Here is a 25,094-nt window from a genome sequence, read left to right on the forward strand (position 1 = left end):
TACATGTCTCATTCTTCCATTGGGGAGAATCTTATGGACTAGTTCTGAGGTACTGTGGAGAAAAAAGGAAATTACTCATTTTTGGCTCAGCTCAGAGCAGACCATTATTTGCAGGTTTATGAACTATTATAGAAATACAAAGGCTGAGAAAGGTAATGCTGACCAAACCACTTAAATTTCCAAGCACTATTGCTGATCCCTGGGAAAGCAGATAGAAAACTAAAGTGACATCCAAGGCTGCCATCATCTTGGTTTCTGTTTGCTGGCCAAGTTTATAAAAAAAAACAGCATTCTGCTTCCTAAATTAAAAATCTGAGTGAATCCTTTTGCTGCAACAGCTGATCATTATCCACAGTAACTACCATCATCAACATCAGATTGGATACATTCAAGGCATAGTTAAATAGGTCTGAAAAAAACTAGAAATGAGAAGAAACAGGAGTTTTTTACCTTGGATTCAGGATCCCTTAGTAACAGGCTATTCTGAGGAACCTGATGTCCCCATTTCATTACTCAGCCTGTGCCTACCTTTAATAACTTCTCCTACTCATGGGTGATATAGTATTTTTATACAAGGTTTGTCTTTTGCATAGACTTGAAATATTTATATGGTAAAAAAAAAAAAATCATAGGAATAGAAATTTCCTGCAAGATGCTGCTTTATGGTTTAAATAATTTAGGCCTATGATAACTACACCTAGAAACAGTGCACACATGAAAGTTACAGAATTTTTTTTTTTTTATTTAGGAAGAAACTACTCTTGGAATGACATCTTCTACCAAAGCTGTCAAAAACGGGTATTCAGGATACTCAAGTCACTTAAATTCTTATTTCCAGAACCAAGGATAGCATTAAATATGAACAGCAAGACAACGATTTAGCTGCTGCAGGGAGTTTCTGGATCAAAATGTCTTGTAATTTTTGGTTAAGATCTTTCTGCTCTCTGCAAGAGGGCTAAATGACAAAGAAACACGCTGCCATCGTTTGAATACCGTGCTTGGCAGACTAACACACACACGAGGCTCTTACTCAGTGCTGCCAAACCTATTTTGAGTCAAAACCTCAAGCTCTCTGCAATGCTGTCCAGTAATGCCACCTTTAAACAAACTGGTTCTTAATACAGTGGTGGGGTTTGATTATAAGATTAAATTCCTTCCCCTGCCTTTTCCTGTAAATATTCACTCCCTTTGGCTACCAGTAAAACACTTGAGCAAACCAATTCTTGCTGAAACAAATTACATTGCTCAGAAATTCTTCATTTGCAATATATAAAGAGCTGTGCCCAATGTTACTACCCCCAATGGTAAATCCAACTCACCTACTGTTAATTAAACCCAGCTGTAACAAATACTTAACTCCCTGCTCAAAATTATTTCTGTTCTCCAGAAAATTGCCTAATATTTGCTGTCATCCCTCCATTACATTCTCCCAATCCTTCTTATAGAAATTACCAAAAGAATGCCAAGTATACAACAACTGTGAACCCTGCAGTCCATAATTCTCCTACTTTTCCTGTTCATTAGGCACTTTTAGCTCGTTGTTTAGTATGTTATTCATTCTTGTTTCCAGTCCTCCTCCTCCTGCTGCTGCAGATAATCCACTGATGTTGATATAATCCACAAATACCATCAGTCACATCAGTTTGTGCTGCTGCCTTGAATGCTGCAGCACAACTCTCCAGGATGCCACTTAGATTAGCCCAGCACGTTCAGGCATGGCTCAAGGGCAGCACCTTGGGCTCAAGGGTTGTTTTTTTGGGGGGGGTCACACACAAACCCCATTAGCAGGTTGTGCCCACCTCAGCAGCCTGGCTCCAGGGGCTCTGAGCAGCTCCCCGAGCATCAGCAGAGCCAAACACTCCCTTTGCATTATTGCATGCACACAAATTAATCCCTGCTTTTAACAAAACACACCCAAGTCAGAATATCTGTAAGAAAGTGCACTCTAAGAACAATGATGTTAATTTGAGACCATGTGCTGATTTATCTGGAACAAAACTTTAGAATACAGCGGGATGTTTTTATTTACAAGTGAAACAAGTCACCTGAAGCCTTGAGTGCTATTTCTATGATTTTCACCAGATTCATTTGGCAGCAATGTGTTCCTAAGGTGGCAACCAACCCCCCAAAAAAGTGAGGTAAGCAGAGATAACGGAAAAAGATAAGAGACATTTTTCTCCTCTTGGTTGATGCTCACAGGAGCTTCAGCACATGCACAGTTCCCTGCCTTGAAACTCCTCTCACAACAGTGGAGAGAACTGCATTTAGAAAAATGTAATTACAAGAGCCAGAGAACAAAAGAATTGACTAGAAGGCAAAATTCTTAACGCTGGTGATGTCTGTGTTCCTTGTGTGAAGCACAGTTGGGCTCTTGGGTCAGGACAGACACTGGAGAGATCTGAGGGTGAAGGAAAAGCTTCACTGATGTTGCCAAAAATGCCCCCCTGCATAAACATGCAAAAGCATCTGCTAATCCCATGTTGATTCAAAAATATAATAAAATTATTCCAAATTTTGAGTTGCTTTTTGTTACATACTTAATTATTTTAAATATTTTTAGTTGTTTTTAAATGCGTGTTTTTTAAGAGTCCAGACAGATCCTTCTCAATAATCTAGAGGATTCACTAAAAAAAGCACAATTATTTGAGCATTCCTCAAGAGTTTTAAAGTATAGTTTCATACAAAAAGAGAAATTTATACAAGCAGACTTCTGAGAAAGTACTGAAATAGATTTGGGCTTTTTTTTTTTCCCTTCCTTCCTCTTTGTAGAGGGCAGAAAGGAGAATTTGTGCATTGTGCTCGTCTGAAAATTCGACACCAAATTTGGAAGAGGTTCAAATTCACCTGTTAACCAGCTCCAGCATGAGATGTATGAACACACAGAGAAGCCTTGTCCCAATTTAAAAACTACTGCTTTCAAAATAATTTGCTTACATATATAATTTATTTGCAGTGCCATCAAGAGCAGCTAAGTTGAGGCAGGCACGCAGAGCTCGCTTTGCAGCCTTCTGGTAGGTATAATTTAGCAGTCTGAAAGGAGTCCTCTAACTAATTTTGAAATGTTAAGCACAACCTCTTGAAATCTAAAGAAAACAGTGAAGTAAAGATAATCAACATAAGTATTTCTTTCACAGCTGAGAATCAGCCAACTCTTCATCAATCCCACAAGAAAACTCCACTGTATTTTACAGAAAACTCAGAAATTTGAGCAGTATAGAATAAATGGATGGTCTTGCTGCCTAAAATGAATGACACCAAACATACCCACCAGCTAAAAATACAGTAAGTCATCTGAAAATATATGCCAGGAATCTTCACAGTACCCTGCCCTCTACCTAATCCATCCCCTCCTCCCATGCTACTGTAAAAATGTAGGCAGTTTTTAGGGTCTGGGATCCTCACTGGCTTCATCAGGATCCACAGATATTCTTAAAATGTGTTAAAAAAAGAAATCCAAGTAATTAAATACCTGAGTCTGTATTTTCTTTAATAATAAATGCTTCTGCTGAAACCAGAATTAATTCTAAGGATGACTAAAAGCCCTAAATATTAAGGGCATGAAGTCTGTCACTTTACTGTGTTTATATTAAAGACTGAATCACCTAAATTAAAATATTACTGAGTTTATGAGAAGAAGCCATTTTTTACTCTTACCTAGAAAAAAGATCAACCAACAAATCCATGTCTCCTACTGCCAAAGTAAAAACCACCCAATGACTGGGAGCATCACTTTATTCACTAGAAGATATTATTTGAAAACATTTATTCCTGCATTGCAAAACACAGAACTCTCTGATCACTTGATAAAACCATTCTAAATCTTTTCTAAGAAGCCCTATAATGAAAAATCTAAGTATGCAGCCAGCTGAACTATAAGAACAGGCATGAAGAGTTGGAAATTTTATTCCCTGGTACAGGACAACAGTTGGGCAGATATGCAACAGCCAGATCAGTACTACAATTTATTTTTGTGAAGGGGAGAAAAATAACAAGGCAGAAGAAGACTGGAAAAAAATTGTTTCAGGGATTTGGTTCAGAAATAGCAAAGATCAAGACCAAAGAAATCCAAAGTTTGGCAGGGAGAAGGGGCCAGGTGGCAGAACATGCAATGCAGCAGCCACATGAAGGACCTCAGCAGCAAAAGCAATTTTCTAGCAAATAGAGGGACAGCAAAAAAAAAAAAAAAAACAACTGGGATTTCCAACCTTAGGAAAAATAGAGGGAAAATACATTCCTGTGCTGTGAACACGGTGAGCTTAAAATTAATGCACAGTTCCCATGAAAATTACAGATTTTCAGAAGGACAGATCACTTTTATGTAAACAAGTGGCAATATAAAAGTCTGAAGTGACCTGCATCACCATTACTCATTTGCACTGGAGGAAATGGTGTTTTCCTTACTGGAAGGGGGGGAAGAAAAGAAAAAGATAGAATATCCTGAGGGGAAGAAAAGAAATAAAAAAGGAAAGGGCACCTCTTGTGCTAAGTATTATTAGAAAATAGATAAGCATTAAAGTGAGTTACAGCTGGACCAAATAAGCAAAGAATACCTTTAAAGGCTGCACAGCATCACAATACTATAAACAGGTAATGAGAAAGAAATAGCTGATTTCTGTAAAACAGGCAGCTGCTCTCAGCAGCAGACTTTATTTTTCACTTCTTAAGCGTGGCTCAAACCACACCAACTCTCAGATTCTTCAATACTTCTTTCAAAAGCAGTTTGCTGTGAGAATCATTAGTGTAATTCTTTATACTACCCTTGTCTGATGACAAAACCAGCAAAATGCTTGGAAATGGCAAAGAATGGGACAATGGCACTGCAGCTCCAGGCCACCAGGAGCTGCCATGGGATCCAGGAGGGATCCAGGAGGGATCCAGGAGGGATCAGTGCCACTGGAGGCTGCTGGAAATGCAGGCATCAGCACAGCCATGGTGTCCATGTCTGCACAGGCAAACACTGCATTAGACAAGGCACAAAGATTTTATGGATCAGGGGAGAGGCGAGCAGAGCTCTCCTTCCCCAAGCTGCCTCTCTGCACTTTGGAAATGTCTGTCTGTGGTCAAGTTGAGGGTAAAAGCTCCACCATGTGGGAGAAGCTTAGCACTAGCCCAGGTGAATGTGGTGTTACTCCTTGGAGCATCCAGGGAGCAAGGTCCTGGCAGGTGCCACACAGCACACCCAGAGTGCCAGGGAAGGCTCCCCAGCCACAAACACCCCGTGACATCAATTCCTTTACAGCACATTTAGGGTACCCACACATCATTAATACCTGTCAATTAAAAAATGAGGGAGGCTCAGAACACTACCTATGCTTTTGTTTTGTGAAGGAGTAACTTTTTCCAGGGCCATGAATAATACTTGGTGCTGTATGACTGAAAACAGTGAATAATCACAAAAAAAGGGAACTGTTCCATGTTCCAGTGAGGAGACAGCCTGCCAAAACAAACATATTATGGCTGCAAAGGAAAGTAATGTGTCTGTAATTTTAAACTCTGTCCACTTTAGTAGTTCAACAAGTTTTTATCTCACCCAAACAACAGAAGCAGTAACACACAGCACAGAACCTGCATGAACCGACCTGTACTGTGTGTGTGGTGGGGGGGAGCAGCAGACAGCTCAAATAAAATGATACCTGTGAATTTTCATGATAAATCTACCTTCAAAGCCCAATAAAATTATACTATACAAGGAGGATATTAATCCTAAGCAATTAGAAAAAATATTTTAATACAAATACTACCTAGTCTTTTATTTTCACTGGTAGTTACTTAATTCATTAGTAAGCTCCCCCTCCCAATAAATTAATCCAATAATAATCTTACAAATAATATTAGAAAAACTGACAAAGTTTCAAGATTGCATTTATACACCAGTAAGAGGGAAGAAGCATTAAGTATTCTTCAGCATCAGAGCAGCCAATCTTAAAAGTGTATTTTAAAAGAAAATAATTAGGGAAAATATCTTAGTTGCAGAATTTAAACATATTCACTACAAGTTTTTTAAAAACAAGAGCCTAATCAGCATACAGGGACTGGGGTTTCAGCAGTGACTACATATTTTGCAGGTGCTTTTCAGTAGCCCCATTTGAAGAGCTCCTCTATTTATCCAGTTGATTAAGCACATGTTGGGAAGAAGGCAGTGCTGCTGTCAGGGTGTGCATTTGGGAGATGCTTCCCAAAGCTGCCCAGATCCAGAAATTCCCATCTTCCAGCCTCACTATTTCAGCACTCACATGGGATCACCAGGTGGGGACAGCAAAAACATGGAATGGTCATTCCTAAACATCAAAGCTCCAGGAAATGGTGCATTCGGTCTCTATTTGATTTTATTTTATAAACATGGGTATTGAGATCTGGGGGATGGCACCCAGAGGGGACACTGAGGAGGGAGCAGTCTGTCACCCCTCATCCCCAAGCCTGGGGACCAGTGGCAGGTCCACTCCTGCTCTGCAGCACCCACAGCCCCAGGGAAGCCTGTCCTGACCCCTTGCAGCACCCAGCTCCCCGTCCATGCCTCCTGCAAACCAGGGAGCAGAACAGCACTGAGAGCTCCAGCGTGGGACACAACCATGGCACAGGGTGGCCACACCAAGAGTTCTGTGTCCTCCACCCCCCCTGGGCTGCCCAGGGCAGGGGCTGACCCAGCCCAGCCCCAAGGAGCTGGTCAGCCCTGGCCAGGAGCCTGCAGAGCTGAGCTGTCCCTCTGTGCTCGTGGAGCTCACGGTTACGGGGCAGATCCAGACAGGTTCCAAGCCTTTGGAGAAGCGCTCTGGAGTTTTCAACACTGACATGACAAGCTGGCCAGGAGCCACCAGCAGCAAACCCTGCTGGGGAATGGTGTAAGGCAGCTCAGGGTGCTGGACAGACATGCAGCACCCACCAGGGACAGGCAGCTCTGGTGTCCCCAGTGCTGGACACCCCGGCACGCGGCGTGTGACACCACCCCAAAGCTGCCCTCCCACCCCAAACCTCCTCCCTGCAGCCTGCTCCAGGCTGCTAAGCAGGTTGATTTTCAAGTATTTAATATCCAGTCGGATATTCAGCACTCTGGGTGGGAAAGTGGGGGGGTGGGAGGGAGGGAGGGAGGGATAAAAATCAGGCTCTGTCATCGCTCCCAAGAGCGACTCTTATACCCACACAGCCAGTTGGCACCAGCCAACCATATCTCTGAATTTATGCTAATTCTGTCACTCATCATTACCAGTCAGTCACTCCGAAACCAGCTCTCTGGGAAACACCCCAGCTAGGCTCTATCCTTCCTGAGGAAGGATGAAGATAAATTTTAAGAACTATTTTTTCTTCAATAAGGCTGAAACAGAGCTGAAGTTCTTGAGGTTGGTAGAAAAGGACTGCTCCAATAAACACATCACACAAGCACCTGTTTTTTTCAAAGACAATCTTTTCAAAACTAACTGAAACATTTTAACTGTCTAAGGCCACTTTCAGCAGACACATTCCTCTTAACCATCTGAGTTTTAGAGTCAAATCACCTCAGCTGGCTGCTCCAGTACCATTAATTTGGAGGACTGCACTCACTCTGAGGTCAGCTAGCCCTGCCTCATCCATGTATGATTTAGGTGTCTTTGTTTCCACAGTGCAGATCATTTCATCAAAGCTCTTACACAGCCACACTCCATTTTAAATTCACATTTCCCTTTACTCTACACATCCCTCCAGTGAGCTGCTTCTCCAGACATGAGTGTCCCCACTGCATTTTGTGGAAAATGCTGCTTCCCCAACCTCCCCCCTGCCCTTACTGCTTGTATTTGCCCAGAGAACAGTTATGCACCACTTGATTCTTGCTGAGTTTATCACCATGCACAGCCATCATCTCTCTTATCTTATCTTATCTTAGGGGTGGGACTGTCCTGCTGCACAGCAGCCATGCAATGGACCATGACAAGGCAACAGAGCTGCAGGTGATGGACCCAGCTGGCAGCTCCATCACAAGGGCACTCTCATGGAATTTTCTTCCTGTTTAGTAACACACAAACTTTTCTATGTTAAAAATATGAGTTGTATAAAGTGTATTAACTAAAGCATTGATGAAATATATGGGGAAAAGCCTGTAAAAAAATTTACATGTACAAAAAACTGTGTGACTATTTGGATGAAATGCCTCCGTACACATGGAATAGAAAATATTCAGAGATGTATAAACCTATTTTATGTCTCATCTCAGGATTTATCATCATGCCAGCATCAACAGTGGAACTGAAGCAAACTTAAGAGACATATATGTTGAAATCACCATCAGTACCTCCTACAGCAGTGAAATACTCATTAAAGGTCTGCCATCTAAATACTGACTTGCACTGATCACACTTGTCAGATGTCTGGTGATCCCAGAATAAGGCAATATATCCATAATCACTGATTTCAGTGGTCTGTAAGTTTTGGACTCAAAACACCAAGCACTGGGATGTGTATTATTTCATTCTCAGTGGCTATAGAGCAGAATCATGTCATTGTTCAAACTGCTTAATCTGTCTCAGCATTTAACATTAAAGTTGAAAAGAACCACTAGTGCTTTTAACTGTCCTTAAATTACATTAATTGCATTGTTAAGCACTTTAACAGCCTTATGAAGGCAGCTAAGTAAATCACTGCTCAAAAGTAAGCCTGTTCAAGCACCTCCCAAGCTCCACACAAAGGACAGAGCTGTCAGTGCCCCAACCTGAAGAATGAGGATCTCCTACACATAAAAAAGCAAAGCAGAGGCTACTTTTACCCTACCTAGACAATCTCTATGCCAGCATCAACTGCTGGAACATCAATATATCGTGTGCACAGAGAGCATTCAAGTTATGCTGTGATGATTCTCTTTATGCCCTGTCCTGCCAGCAGGCAACTGATGTCATACACCTGTATACAACAGAAAAATTCCCAACCTAGACATTTCTGCTGGCAAGAGATCAACAGGCTGTAATGAGCACTGAAAACAAACTATCCAGCCTTCAGCCAGAGCTCACTGATCTCTGCCTGAACTATTGCACAGGGCTGAAACTTCACTGCTCCAAGAGCAAAGATGTCACTGCCAGGGTCAGCAACAGACTGAACAAAGTCAGTGCTGGTGACCACAAACTTTGGATTTTTAGATTTACAGGCTCTCTCTTATGGATGTGCTTTCTGTGTCCCATGTAACTGGAGAATGTACAGGTGTGGTGGTCAAACAACCCCACAGAAGTATTCTTGTGCATTATAAATAAGCACACCTGTACTGACATGCAGAACATGGAACTTGCACAAAATAGCAGCTAAATTCTTACAGCAACGACAGGCACAAGCTGAACCAAATACAGATCAGATTGTTTTAAGAATAGCAATGATATTTATATATCTCACACATATATAATCTCACATATAAATATATATCCAGAGATACTTGATATACCGAGAAGAAACAATGGAATGAAATAAAGCAATCCAAAAGTTTCGAGCCATCTGTATATATCTGTGCTGAGTATCAAACCATCTGTATTATATTCTTAGATCAGCTAGAGCAAACCACTGGCACCAGTGCCAAGATTGGCAGCAGAAACGATTTGGACTGCCACCAACGAGAAGGAGCTACCATGCCTTTTAGAATAAATTTTGTAGCAAACACCAAAAGGGTTGATCAACACAGATTATCACAGCTACAACAAGCCAACTAGTTTAAAAAACAGCCTTTGCCATCCCACAGTGTTTGATTTTATGCCGTACGATAAACTCTGTGCCTAAAAAGGAAATTCAGCTTCTCGCTGTCCCTGTCTGCAGGGAAATGGCTCAAACCACTCCAGCAGGTTCTGCACAACAGCACCAAGGTGTCACCAAGCCCATGCCCCACATCAGCTGCTGCAGCAGTTCACAGCCATGTTCAAGGACATCAAAACCCCACAGGAGTCAGGTGAGAGAAAACTGCACCCCAAAGTGAAGCCTCAGCAGCATTTTCTGAGGCACATCCCTGGAAGGTCTCCTGCTCCAGTGTGGGATAAGGCTTGGCTTCCTTCACTTGAGGGACACCAGCAGCACCAAACGAGCCACACTCATTTACTTCATCTTCTCCAACCCCAGTCTCCCCCATTCTCCAGCAGCCCACCTGTCCCAGGAAATTTCATCGATCCTTTTGAAGTCTAGTCTGAATTTCAAAGGCAAAAATGTCAAAATATCCTTGAGGATGAAGTTGCTGATGTAAAGAACATTGGCTAACCCCAATAGTTTTATTTTCATATTTTAAAAGAGCTCAAAAATAACTATTCACCACCTTTTCCTCAGCTTGAGATTTTGAGAACAACCCGCCTACCAAACAGTGTAATTCTCTTAGCACTAAGAATTTTGCATGGGTGGAACTCTTTAGCTAAAAGTGATGATAAATAACACCTCCTCAATCCTGCAATCTCCAGAAACAGTTTACAAGAACTAATACATTAGGTTGATTTGCAATGTTAAACTAGAATTTCCCAACCCTCTGATGTCCACCTGAAGGATGCCAAGGGAGGCATCAAGATCAAGGGAGCACAACACCAAGTTCAGATGTCTGAGGATCTTCCTTCCTCTCTGCCTTTGCTGTTGTGGGAATATCTAACTCTGTGATAAGTTTCTGCGTGGAGAATTAGCAGATATAACACATTGCCACTGCTGAAAGCTCATCCATCACCCCTCCAACAGCCTCACAGGACCCTCTCTCTGCTGGGAAGCACAACACCAGCCTTAAGCTGAAGGTACAAACCTCTAATGACAGATTTATTTTTTTTCAGCATTCACACAGCACTTAGGTGTTAAATCAGCAAAATTAAGCAGCATTTTTGCAACCTTGTGTACAGTTTATGTACAAATGTTGCTAATTGATAAAAAAACAGTGTACACAGGTTCAAGAACTTGCCTGCACGTTCTTCTTACCTCTAGACCTGCCACACAAAGGCCCACACACACTTCCAAAAATTAAATGGGTCACATATGATTTTTTTTTCACTTATGCATACACTCAATGCAGAGCACCTTCTGAAGAGTCCAATAAAGGTATCAAAGAACAGCAGAATAATATCCTTGCCCCAATAAAACATTTTTTGCACTTTGAACTATGCATATTGTTTAACTTCATTCGGAATCCTATTATGAGAAACTTATTTTATGAGTCTGCCAAAAAGCCTGGTTACCAGAAGCGTAATCACAGTAAGCAATAAAGGCTGACATGGAGGATATTTCTAGGCAATTACAGCAGGTGTTTTAAAGGCATGAAGCTGCAGAGTTATAAATCTATTTAGAGCCACAAACACAGAGAAAGTAAAAGGCAACCAGAAGGTTCAAACTCGCACTGCAGACAAATAGTGTTCCTCTTCCCCTGCGGAATGTAGAGGCTGCAGGAACAAGTCCACAGTGAATTCCAGCAAGTCAGAAGAATATAAAATGCTGAGATACAATAATCAATTCAAAATTAATGTAGTGCCTTCAAAGGAGGATGCAGCAAACATACATATATATATACACATCCACATATATATATAAAAGATACAAAGCTCCAAAAACTCTTATCACTTAAGGACTGCTAGATCACTTTAAAAACGTTTCTTTTCAACTCAGTTAAGCAGGGTTGCATGCAATGTCTTCTGTGGCATGAAGAAGTTTGAAAAGACAGTCTAATGGGGGGTGCCTGCAAAAAAGTAAAGTTGCCAATGTGGCAAAAACTTGCACATGAGCCCTATCTACAATGCAGAATTGGTGGAGGGAACTCAGGGAGAGCTGACTTGCCAACACAACATGTAACTTTACAGAACGATTGCTGGTTATCAAAGTTGCACAAGCCAAGAGACAACACCAACTATAAATACGACTACCAGCTATTCCACACATCCCCAAGCGTCCTGCCAAGCCCTCCTTCATGTTCTCTCTCACACAGACAAAGGCCTCAAAGCCATGGGACATCTGCCAGGGAAACAAATGAAGTTAAAAAACCAGAAGAACATGAACATGTACTAACCTAAACTTGTGTGTTCTTTCTTACCAATTCCTCCCCCAACACCTCCCCCTACAAAGAGGACGTCTCAGTTTACTGTACTCTTTTCCTTCTCCCAACCAGTCTTAACTCTTGGACCAATGTTTTAAAGTTTCCCTACCTTTGAAAAAATAATGTACAGTTCTTAAATGTTTTGCCAGATCTGGACCACACCCTGCCCTCTCCCAAAATCTTGGTTGTTTGTCTCCTATTGCACATAATCAATTATAGCCCTTTCAGGTTTGTATTTTGCATGGTGGGAGCTGATCCAGAAAGGAGATTGTGCTTGTGTGAGCTTGTGTGTTTACACAAACACACACACACGTACACACACCTTGAACTGTTTTGTCTCTATAGAACTTCAGGGGATTTTCCTGAAACTGGGTTTTTCACTTGTAAGCAGATAAGCACTTGACAGAAAAAAAACAGCTGAAAATTTGACTTTTACCAGGTCACACAAATCCCTTAAACACAAAAGGAAAGAGCAGAACCCCCATCATTCAATCACCACAAGAACTGGGAATCAATCATAAGCAACAACTACAGCAAAATGCACAGAGACACCCAGCAGACCTCTCCAGCTCCGCCGTACATTTCACTCTCCCGCTGCTCTTCCCGGATTCCGTGTCAGACACCAGCTCGGAGGGTTGACAAAAAAGGGATGAGGCAGATTGCCCACCAGCCACAGCCTGTGCTGCCAAGTGAGGAACACAAGCTTGGAAACAGGCTGGAGATTCCAGCCAGGACAGCAAAGCTCCGAGCATCTCACAGTGACATAACTGAGCGTGCTGGGGAGAGGCTGCAGGGGACGTGGGAAGTTATTGCATGAAATAACTCTGCAGTGCATGCAAAGGAGCTGTTTTCAGTACCCAGCAAGACAACTTCATCGTTTAGGATTGCCAAGAAATAACTGCAGCTTTCTTCTTTCCGATTTTTCTTTTTAAACTAAGTTAAACAGCTAAATCCCTTCACTTCTTTTTCATTTTCTTTTTCATTTTCTTTTTCATTTTCCAGTATAATTTTCCTGTGGATGTTCTGTACCTAAATTTTCTTTATTTAGCTACAGTAAAGTGACAATCGATTTTCAGAGTACTTGGCAGAACAAGGATCACCCTGGGTCTAGTTCACAACTTTGGGCTCCTACAACATTGGAAAAGAAAGTTTACATCCTAGAAAAGACAAGAATCATCTTGTTAATTTGTTTGGTACAACAGTGTGAACAGCACATGTAGACAAATACTCAATTTGTCTTCAGACAGTTTTTAGAAGACAGACATTTTATCAGCGGATCTGTTAACACTTTCCTTCAGAAAATATGTTTCGCCTGCCAGCAAACAAACAACAAAATAATGTGTCATATCTGTAAAACGAGGGAGAGAAATAATCAAGATTAGCTTCAAAGTGTTGCAATAAAACAACAATAATCAAAGGCTGGAACAGGGAACTCGTGTTGCAGCCCTGCGCTCGCTGTCTCACATTTGCTCTTTTCCTCTGCACTACCTGTGCCATGGTCACGGTGCCATCACACGGTGATTCTCTCCAGTTCTGCTATTTAACAATAACCAAGGGAATGTGATGCTCATGAACTCAGTGTGCTGGGGGTTGGAAGCCACTGCAGGAAACCAAGGCACCTCACACAGGCTCTGCTACACCCTGATGATCCCAAAAGGCAAATCAGCTCCACGCTGGGAAAGGCACCCGGAGTGTTGCTGCTTATTCCAGCCCTTCCCAAACCAAGAAGCACCACTGCAACTGACTTACCCACTAACTTAAACTACAGGGAAAAAAACCTGCAAAATTCCGTTATGTTTCTGTTTAACTGACATAAGAACTGCTAAGTTCTCCATTTTGAATACAGGGGTACAGAAGAAACTTTAACCAGCAAACACTACATGGAAGCACTTTTGAGTGAGGCTTCCAAGATCCTGAAAATATTTTTAGTAAGCTCCATAAATTGTAGTTCTAATTAAGGATTAAATTTGGAGACTAAACACCTCTTTATTTGAGGGCACAGAGGCTTAAATCTTTTTGTATTAATGCTGAGCTATATCATCTGATATTTTTGCTATGACCAACCTATAAAACCTGTCAGCTTCACTCAGTTTACACAGGGCTTTAATTATGTTTAACTAGAATCTGAATGATCTAATTACTTAACATCGTACAGCACAAACTACTGAGGACATCTGGTTGAGCAACTGGCAAAGGAGTTGGGGAAATAAAACCACTGTTGTGTTCCCTGCTCAGGACCCCTGCAAACAGCTCTACCTCCAGACACCTTCCTTCTTCCATCCCACCTGAAATTCTTGCTGCCTGAAAACAGCTCTGTGAGAACAAATCATCCACCAGCCCAAAGAAAACAGTCAGGCGAAGAAAAACTCTTAGTGCTGTGAGCAGGATGATGGGACTTTGAAAGAAGTTTTTCATTTTGCTTTGTTCATTATTGGGTGAAAATTCAGGTCATGCTCTTGGTCTCTCTGGGCTCCTTCTCCCACCATAGTCCAGGAATGAGACATGGAGCACAAGAACATTAAAACTGGTGTCAGCTCACCTACATCAGTGCCAGCAGGAAGATCTCACACCTGCAAGATTTTCAAGTTTTTAACCTTTAAGGGAGCAGATTTTAGTAAAACTAGGGAAAACTCCACTGAGGGAACTATGAAGTCACACAGAGAGTCCTGAGGTTAAACTGGGAATAAGCAGCAATATGAGCTGAGGATCCTTTTGGCCACGAACACTTAAATGGTTTCTATAATGTCAGCCTTGGTCAGAGCCTTTCCCTTGGCCTGGCTCCCTGCCAAGGTGATATCACACTTCATACCTGAGGACTGTTCAAAGAAAAGGGTGCCCAAAACACAGGAAGCTGCTGTCATGACCCATATTGAGCAGACAAGCTCCCACTTTAATCTCTTCACCTTGAAACCACAGCGCGCTCACCCAACACATTAACCTGACGTGGTCAAAGAAGAAATGAAACCTGAAAGTTCTGCTTAAAAACCCAGTTGAAGCTGCTGTTTTCTGTCTTTACTTTTCCTTAATGAACAGATGGAAACCAGCAATAACCATCTGGGTAAAGCAGCAATAGCTGTAAAGCACAATAATTCCAGAGAAATACACTAACAAGGTCACTTAAGTGTTTCTGTAATTGTCTCTTGCCCGTGACCTTTTTCAAAGATCTCAGATGAAAAAACAAAACCAAAACAACTTACGAAAGATCCTTTGGCATCTTTGACAGCATCACAATTTGATTCTGTATCCTGGGGAAATTCCAGTTGGGGAACAACATTCTGCTTTCCCAGATTTCCCCCTGCTTCCCCCCGACCTCCCAGGAAGAACATCCAGCTCTCCATGCTCCACGACAAAATTGATTATCCCTGAACGAGCAGTAAAACTAAACCATTCCTCTACGTGCAATGCAGCAAATGTTTTGGAATCCTTCAAGATCAAAGCCACTCTATTAATAAACTTATATTTTTATATTCCTTGCAGCTGAAAAATCCAATTAAAACACTACAGTGACCTTTTAGCAGAGAACGACTGTCACAGTGAGGACAGGATCAGAAGACACCCGAAGCAGGGTTCCAGAAAAAATGGGATAGACAGGGAAAGAAACTCTTACAGTTGTTTTACTTCAGTCACTGGGGTGGTAAAGGGTGGCCTAATTCAATAGGAAGATCTGAGAGGCTTTTATTAGGTCTCCCAAGTAGTGTAACTGACAGTTAAACAAACAAAGTGTCAGTCCTTAAGTCAGCATTTAGAAAGTAAATTTATAATGAAGAGCTGACAATCAAGACACTGTACAAAGGGGCTGCTGCCAACCAACAACTTTAAAAAAACCAAACAAAAAAAAAAGGCAACTAGATATGGAACGAACATTTCTTACCACTGAAATTAACTTCACAACTGGTTGGTAAAATGATTACAGCAAATAAATAGGGCACAAAACACTATGAAGTGTGACTGCAGTTTGCCATGACATCCCTGAAGCGAGGCAGGAGCTCTGGATCTCAGCCCAGCAGCACTGGCTCTGCTCTCCCACACCAGGCATCCATTCCCACCAGCTCCCATCTCACCCACCACATGCACAAAACCAAAGTGCACCCAAAAAATGAAAACAGACAGACACAGCCATCACCTCCTGGTATCAGGACCTTTCACACTGGCAGATGAAAGCCTCTGATCCCAAATCCTGCCAGGTATCAGGAGTGCAAAGCCAGGACCTGGAGACACCAGAACCTTTGGCACACAGGCAGCAGCCAAGCACAGAAAGCACCTGAGCTGGATGGCCAAGCAGAGTGTGTTGCAGTCCCAAATTAACTTTTTAGCTCTTGCAGCAAAGTTAATTTTTAAGATGACACGTACAACAGCTCTGGGAAACAGTGACCACTTTCTAAGATCCTGAAATCAATCTGAACTATTAAATTCTTCTACTAATCCTAGTTAAAGTAGGTTTTCACAGTTCCAATTTTAGACTTCAAGTTCTATTTACAGGGCAGAAAATCCCAGATAGTGACACTAATCAAGTTTTACTTAGCTTGGCATATTAAAGAACTAACTATTCTCAGGATATGCCAGAACATCTCAGATGCTAACAGATTTTAATTTATCATCTAAACCAAGCTGATCACAGCACCAGTGTGTGTGATGTTTTAATCATTTGTGCTGTATTTAACACATCACTTAAAAAAAATCCCCAGTTCTGGTCTCACTAGCTGATGGCCTGGAGCACAGTAAAGGCCTCACAAAGAGAAAAAATGTGTATCAAAAGTTGTACAGAAAAACTCAACTTTTACAATAAAACTTTCCAGCTGACAAAAACTGACTGACAAAAACTTTGCCTGCACTTAAAAGAAAATATGAAACCACCTCCTTCTCGTGAGCATGGAAACAGCAAACCAAGTTTTGGACATAAAACTGAGAGCGTGGCTTAACAAGACAGTTTAATTTGAATTAAATCCTGATCTAAACTTGGGAACTAATCCTCAGTCCTGCAGGGGTGAAGGACTGTCAGTAACAAAGGTGGCACTCAGAGTCTCGGGGATCAGGAAAGCACAAAAATGAAATTCTTAAAAAATACAGAATAAACCCTTATAGAACAATTCCTCACTCTTTAGTGTCTCCTTCATTCTGGGAAGCAAGAGCAGAGCACACCCTGAGCTCACCCCTACACAGCCACAAGTATCACTTTTGGAAGGAATGGAAAAGAGATATTCTGAGTTTCAAGTGGGAATTAGGAGTATAAAGTCCATTTGCCTAAGAAAACAGACAAATGTGTTGTGAACAGAGGCAGAGAGATGAGATGAGGACACAATATTAGCAAGCTGCCCTTTTCCAGCATCCCAAGAATTTCAAAAGCAACACTCCATGCCAAAGAAAATGTGCAGAAACCTATAAGCAAAAGAAAACTAGAGCTCCTGAAAGAGGCAGGGCAGAGCTGGAAGAAGGGAGGGGAGGAGAAACCAGTGCACCCAACTGTATTTTTTAAATTCATGAAACACTTGCACTCACCTAAAAGAAACTAAGGTTACAGTTGTGTAAACAACTCAGCACAGAAGTCTCTCCACAGAAAATCAATTGCAAGACTACTGGCTCCTTGTTTTTAAATGTTTAATATCATCCCACCCCCACAATTAATATTAGAAAAGCAACTATGCTCATACCAGACATACCAAACCAAAGCTGAGTTCTATCAATATTAACACACACAGATCTGCAACAGAAAAACAGATATGTAGTTCACTGACAAAATTAACATTCTCGTGTTTCAGATCCCAGACAAAGGGTGCATTTTATTTATGGATGAAAATGAAGGAAACATCTTTAAGTGACAACATGATACAAATTTACTTTGACGTGAACATGCAATAAAACGTGTAAACACCCAATAAAAATAAAATGAAAAATAATTACAGACAAGACACAAGTATAAATTTTATTGAGCTACTGTGACAACACTTGTGTGTCACATCAATGAAATAACAAGAAAATGAATGGATTAGAAACATGAGATAAAGGCAAAGACAAGAGGACTTAGGACTTAGCCTTGGACTAGGATGGGAAGATTCATCTCTGCTCACAACTAAACCCTGGGCTGGGCTAGAAAGGGCAGCTCCTTCAGCCAAGCTCAGCCAGAATCTCTGACTATACACATGCTAAAAATTCAGCAGATGCAGCAATGCTCTCTGGGTGTTGTGCTAAACAGGAATAAAGTTTATCCACCTTTGCCAAGCTCAGAGAGCCCCAGCATGGGGCAGGACAGGAGCAGGAGATGGATATTCCTGATGGCACAAGCAGCACAGGTAAAGCAAAGCTCCAACCCCACTGACAGACAAGCATGCTGCTGATACACTACAAAGCCTGGAAAATTTGGATAAAAGAGAAAAGTTGATGTAAGGAAAAGTTTCAAGCTACCCCATGCTATGTCTTTGGTGAATAATGAATTTCAGCCTTCAAGTACAGGTCCAGCACTTCACATCAAAACTCTCTTATCTCTGCACATCTCCTCTCTCTGGCCATCCAGGGGGCTCAAAGGCTCCCAGTTACTGCCCTTAAAACCACCAGAGCATGGCTGGGGATGGCAGATCCTCCTTGCCCCTGGCTGGCAGAGCCTGGCCTGTCCTGCTGGAACAGGGAGCTGTTTCAAACCTTGGGCTGAAGCTTGAAATGATGCAACCACAAACTGCTGAATTTTTAATTCAACATTCATATCGTTGGCAACCTATAATGTAAATTTTAAACAGCCTTCAATATACTGAGAAATCTGAAAGGAAACTTAATAAATTGTACATTACATCAAACAACAGGGAGGTATGTTTTAAAGTAAGAGTGTGTCTATGTATGAGTAACTCTAGATTACAACTTTATAACCAAGAGCAAGAAACATTTTTCCATGATTTACTACCAAGCATTCTCAATATTCTTTTAGGACAACCAACAACTCAGTTCTTTTTTCACATTCATTTCTGTAGAAACTGTTTTCAGCAACAGCCTGAAAATCACCTACAAATAAACACGTTCTCTGACTGAATTTAAAATATTGAGAACAAAGGTGCAGAAAATGTAACCACTGAGTCTTGTTTATACAGGAGAGAGAATTAAGTAGCAGCAAAACCCAACAGTAACTGCTAACTCACAATCTTGTATCTCAAAGAGGGGGTGGGAGCATTATCAGTGTTTCCCAGATGGAGAAGCAAAGCAGTGGAGACAAGGGACACATTCAGGGGCTGGAGCCAGGAATGGGGATGGGGCAGCTCCCCAGAGTGAGACTGCAACTCCAGCTCACTTGAGAGTCACTGCCACCTCCTGACTGTGCTCACACTGCATCTGGAGCACTTCAAGGCTCTGGGTGTCAGCCCCAGTCCCACTCAACTCATGCAGATATTTTTGATGGGCTGATACATTCCAGCTTCAGCTGCTAAGAGAAGTCTTTGGTTTTCTTCAGAATATTGGTTCAACAGCATCATGAAACCACAAGCACCAAGCAGAGACACCAGCAAGAGCAGAAGGAATAAAACTTAACCCATCAAACTTTCACTGCATCTCATCATCTGCAACACTCCCTTCTGGCTTTGCAGTTCTGTTTCTACAGGAATAATCCATGGCATTTCCACTCAAAACATACAAGCTCTTGCTATCTAAGATATACATAGTCTGAATCTTCATTTTTAAAAAGGGGTAACAAAAAAGTCAGAAGCTATGAAATTCCCTGAATTTCCCTCCTTTATTTTTCAGTAAAAACACTGAGAATGCTTCTCCTGTTCGTAATACCAGAAAATACCATGCAGGTGGATAGAAAGATACCAGGAAACACAAACCCTGATTGTCACAGGGCAACACTAAAAACCTGCCAGAGCACTCTGAAGTCACACCATCACCTCAGTATCTCATGGACAAATTCTCCCAGGATGTTCCCACAAGGACAGCCCGGAGGCAAACCCCACCACAGTGCCCTGTGCACTGCCCAATATTTATATAAAGGCTAAAATAAGCTGTCTTCTCCCAGCTGTACTGCAAGAAGTTTCATTTCCAAGTCCTGGGTTTGTGCTCACTCCTTACCTCCTTCCTTTCTTCACCACTTCCCTCTATCCCCTCCACTCCTTTAAGCAGCGTCACTTCCCCCACATCACTTGTTTATTATTTTTACTTCCCTCTAACATTGCTGCCCTCAGCTTGTCACACGTGAGCCACAGACAGAAGGATCTCTGCAGTGTGTCAGAACTGATCCTGCACACACCCTCCCCAAGCCCATAAAAGCAATCCCACAGTGAGGTGACAGAGCAGCAGCACTGCACCATCCCACCTCCACATGGGATGGCATTAAAATTTGCAGGAGCCAGACCATGGTTTGTCTCACCTGAATACCCATGGGCTCACCTATACAAAATCACTGCATTCAGCAGGAGGAATGGTCACATTCCTATGGAATTTGTGCAGCCATTTCCCCAGATTTTAGCCTAAATGTTGATATCATTCACAGAAAGCTTGTGCTGGCACTCCAGATGCTGCAGTCTCCAGGCTTGCTCATTCACTAAGGTACATTTCCACACAAAAGAGCAGAACCACAGGATCTGCTCAGCTCTGATGTATGAACTGCTCTGAAAAGCCTCCGAGACAGCCATGGCCTACATCCGTACGTGCCTCAAAGTGCTCACAACCAGAGGCACAAAGATGTGGGGGAATTCAAAGCATCTAAACACAGCAGCTGAAAATATTTCTGTGCATCTGCTTTTGAGTCTTTCAAAAATGAGTAATCTTCACCTCTGCCTTCCCAGAGCAGATCACTGGGGTCCATGAGCAGGAGGAGGATGAGCATCACCCCAGTGCCCTGCTCACAGGGAGCAGCACAGCTCCAGCCCCACCAGAAACTTCCTTATTACCCCAACTGCTGACAAAGGAATCAAATTATTGCAAGGCAAGGGGGCAAGTGAACTGCCAGGGAGGCAAAAAGCTGTTAGACATGAGTGTGACAGGCTCCAGCTTCAAACCCCTGCCTGCTGTAACACACAGGAGCTGTCGGGCACCTCCCCGCTTTAGCACCTTCCTACCAAAAATTACCTTTATTAAGGGTGAATGTTTAACTCTGCTAAGTCTCAGGAGAAACCAAATAACAGTGCAGTAAGAATTGCAGTGTCTTGCTAGAGACAGAACAGAAGCACAACCAAGGCACAGTGGTGAATCTACTGCAAATTCCTTACTGCCTAGTGCTTTCTGGAAATATGAGCACTGTTGGACAGCAGTGGAGACCTTTGTTATATCCAACAACCTACACCCAACTGTGTTTAATCTTTTATAAAAACTTAACATCCAACAATCTGTCTGCATTCCATGTTCTTCACAATCCAACCAGTGCAATAGCCTGTATTTTCTTCATTATAACTGCCAATAAAGGCAGAAATCACTGATTTGCCTTGTCAAACCAGAGACAACAAAAACAAGCTGAGAACATATGTCACAAAATGAGTAGGATTTATCTTATGTTCACTAATTTAAGGACACATTTCTGAATGTCAAGTCCAAGTTTACCCCATCTTCCTGGTACATTCAACTCCATGTGTGAGCACTCCAGTACAAGTCTCTTCACCCAACACTCCTTGTTTTCTACAAACAATCCCATTTCATCTTTCCCCCTCTCACCCTCACACCTTTCTCTCCACTTCCCCATTCCAGCATAGTGGACCACTGTCACTATATTCCCAATACATTGTATTTTCAAGGCCTTCCCACAAAAGATATGGGGAAGAACCAAGCACATGTGCAAGAAAAACCTGGATACACAAGATGGGAACTTTCCACCCTGCTTACATAGAAACAGAGCCCACTGCCTGCTTGGTGCCTTAAAAAATACCAGTCATCCACATATGTGTCTGTTCTCTGCCCAATAAATAAACTGCCTTTATTCTAAGACTCAGTGTGATCAAACTGAAACTCTGAATTGTGCATTTTTCTACATCCACTTTTTGCATTACAAATCAGCTTGCAAATAAAGAATAACTGTTCACTGGAATTTTAGACTGCGTGTAATTTCTTCTCTAGCAAATGTTTCACCCATTACTTATTTGGTATTGTTAGACACTGCCAACCAGAGTGATTTTTTTTTTCAGAAAACTCCCAACCATTACCATATCCCAAATCCTCCCGACTGCACTGCTCAATACATCATCCAATTAACCACAAACTTGGCATCAGAGCAGAGTGACCGAAGCACACACTGACTCTGCCACATTTCTGATGGGCATAATTTCATTGCAGGAACATAACAAGGGATAGAAAAGCTCTCAGAGATTTATTCCCAAGGAGCAGGACTCAAGGAATCCTATGAAAGACAAGTTCCTGTGCCAGAAGTCCATCAAGGGCCCTTCTTCTGGTATGTCACGTGTGGTGGGTGTCCAGGGACATCAGCCTGACCACCACAAGCTGCCAAATCTTGCCAGCTGCAGGGAGCAGTGATTGTTCTCAGAGTATCTTGGCTGCAGTGCCCTGGCTTTGCCATCCCTCCCTTTGCACTGCATCTTCCTGCAGGAACACCCAGCTGCTTTCAGCACACCTTTCCCAGCAGGTGAGGGGAGCAGAAACATGGGTACAGCAGCTGGAGACTCTTCTCCACATGCACATTCAGTTACCACCATAAACAGAAAAGCACCGACTAGTTTTAGGAAAGAAACAATTCTACAATGACCTGCACAGATACACAAAATTAAACACTCAGATCTGATCATTAATTGTACTTATGATGAAACATGCTAACTCCTTCAGGGATCAGCTTGTGCTCTGGTACCATCAGACAAAACTAAAAGATGCCAACAACTCCACCTGTTTCCAATTCGGTAACAGAAGTACTTCAGTATTTTAAAGCTATTCATTACAACTTAGTTCTTACAGATTTTGTTACAGATTTTATAAGATCAATGGTTTACTTTAAATAATTAGTCACAGCCTGCACAGAACTAATACTCTATCCTGACTTTAATCATATATGATGCAATACCAGGAGGAGATTTAAAAAAAACAAACACATTAGCAAGTTTTGCCTTTAGATTTTCACTCCCCAGCTTGATGGTAACGAGTTCTGCCATTCTGCTCAAAAGCAATAAGAAACTGTACTGTTTACCAGAATGTGAGCCTGTCCTAAAAAGCTACAATGACATTTTGAGAACTTGTGTTTATTGTCAAAATAACTACAGATAGTTTAAGTTTTCAAAGGGTATTAACTTCTTCCATTTGTCCTCAGATCCAGCTCAGAGCTGTGGCTCTAGCTAGATTTACTCCTGCTGGTCAGAGAGACCAGCTGCCTCCTCTGATATTGATATATACACACATATTCAGAAATATTAAGCAAGCTGTCAAGGAGAGCTGCATGCTGTGCCCACGGGAACACGATGCTCCTTTTCCTCTTCTCCAGCAAAAGGTTGTTTTTAGAGTGAAGGTGATGGTGACACCAAAAACTACAAACAAGGCAGGACCACGGAACAGCAGGTTACCTTCACAGTGCTGAACTGATTCCAATCACACAGCTGCTTCCAAACGGGACGTGCAGCAGCATTTCTCTGATTTCATCTGCATTTACTGCCACCATACTTGCTGTTTGTGAGGGTCTGTTTTCTCTGAGCACTGCAACTCCCTCCCCATCAAACACAGGGCTATCACCACCACATGGCAAACTGAAGTGGCAATGGCATGCCCATTGCACAGTTTCTTTAGGAATCATGCCAGCCTTTACTACAGAAAAGGGTTAATGCTCAGCTGAGTGCCTCACAGGTACAGTCTCCAGTGAAGAGCCCTGTTTGATACCTGTAGGAAGCTGCCATTTTTGCATCTCATATTCCATTTGTGAACAGACCTTTTTGTTCTTTAATCCAAGTTCTGAATTATTTAATCCCGTCTCCAACACTTGAAACATCGTTCCCTATAAACACGGGGTTATTTAGCGAAAGGAAATAAATAATTTAAAAAGTCAGACCCTAAAGTGTTCCTGGCTCTGTTTTTAATTAATATTGATACAATCTGGAGAAACCTGCTGCTTAATATTACAAGGCAGGTCGAAGCTCATCAACAGTTAAACGTCTCCTTCTAACAGAAGGTGGAAGAGGAAGTTGGGAGCAGCTGGGTACGCAGCGCTCGCTGCCAGCCATCCGGGACTGCCCAGTCCCAGCTCCCCACAACTTTCCCATGCACACAGAGCTTCAAAGCCCTCACACCCTCAGCTACACGAGCTGGAGCTCACAGGGCTCAGGTGGAATTGTGTTATGCATAAATCCTCCAGGCTTCCGTGCTGGAACAGAGCGTACGCGGAAGTATTTTTATTTTCTGCGATTCCACGCTCGAAATACGTCAGTGCAAGTGAAGGACGGGGACGGAGGGAAACATGGACAGCTCTGTGGCACTGAACTTCATCCCCAGGAATGATAGTTTTTATAGCACATTGCTTCATCTGCAAGTGGGAGTAAATATTACACTACCTCTTGTTGCAGATGGGGTGGGTAAAAAAAACATAAAAAGCTAATTTGAAACAAATTAACTATTCTGCATAGGGAGGAAGGTGCTCCCTCCCTCCCTGGTCACCGCAGGGCTCTCTGTAGACAGAGTGTGTGCAAAGTTACCAAACTCCGCGCTGCTCGCAGCCTGCCTGCTGAACCTGCCAACAGGTGAACAGCCTCAATCCGCAGCGCGGATAAATAATCACCAGTCCTCAAAAGCAGGTAATGAATATTGTTCAAACAACTCTAAGCTGGCGTTACCAGAATGCTTCAAAGGAGAAGCTACAAGCTGTTCAAGTCAGACTGTCACATTTAGTCTGCAAAAACGAGATTAAGGTTTGTACAGTGATACTCCACAACAGGTTTTACAGTATGCACAGAAATTAAATTATGATAAAAGTGAGCTATTTTTTACTAAAAACAGAATAGAACAATCTATCAAAATGCCATTTGGCTGTGTTCATTACATTTTAGAATTTCATTTACATGATAGATACTTTAGCATAATATGTTTTAATCAATAAGCATTTCTGAAGGCTTTATTTTTATAGGCAATATTTAGACTCGTTCACCGTTAAATGTAACGCCACGGCAGCGATGTTCGGAGCGTTTATTTTCCTATGCTAAGCAAGTACAGCCACACGTAC

The 25,094-nt window shown here is 42.1% G+C and overlaps 1 protein-coding gene across 8 annotated transcripts in view; it reads right to left on the reverse strand.

Annotated features, from left to right (window-relative positions):
* The window catches only part of CUX1 (cut like homeobox 1), a 265,273-nt gene that overhangs the window by 238,088 nt on the left and 2,091 nt on the right, over nt 1-25,094 (reverse strand). The window lies entirely within an intron of this gene.

Source organism: Erithacus rubecula (genome assembly GCF_903797595.1).
Source record: "Erithacus rubecula genome assembly, chromosome: 22".
Classification (NCBI taxonomy): domain Eukaryota; kingdom Metazoa; phylum Chordata; class Aves; order Passeriformes; family Muscicapidae; genus Erithacus; species Erithacus rubecula.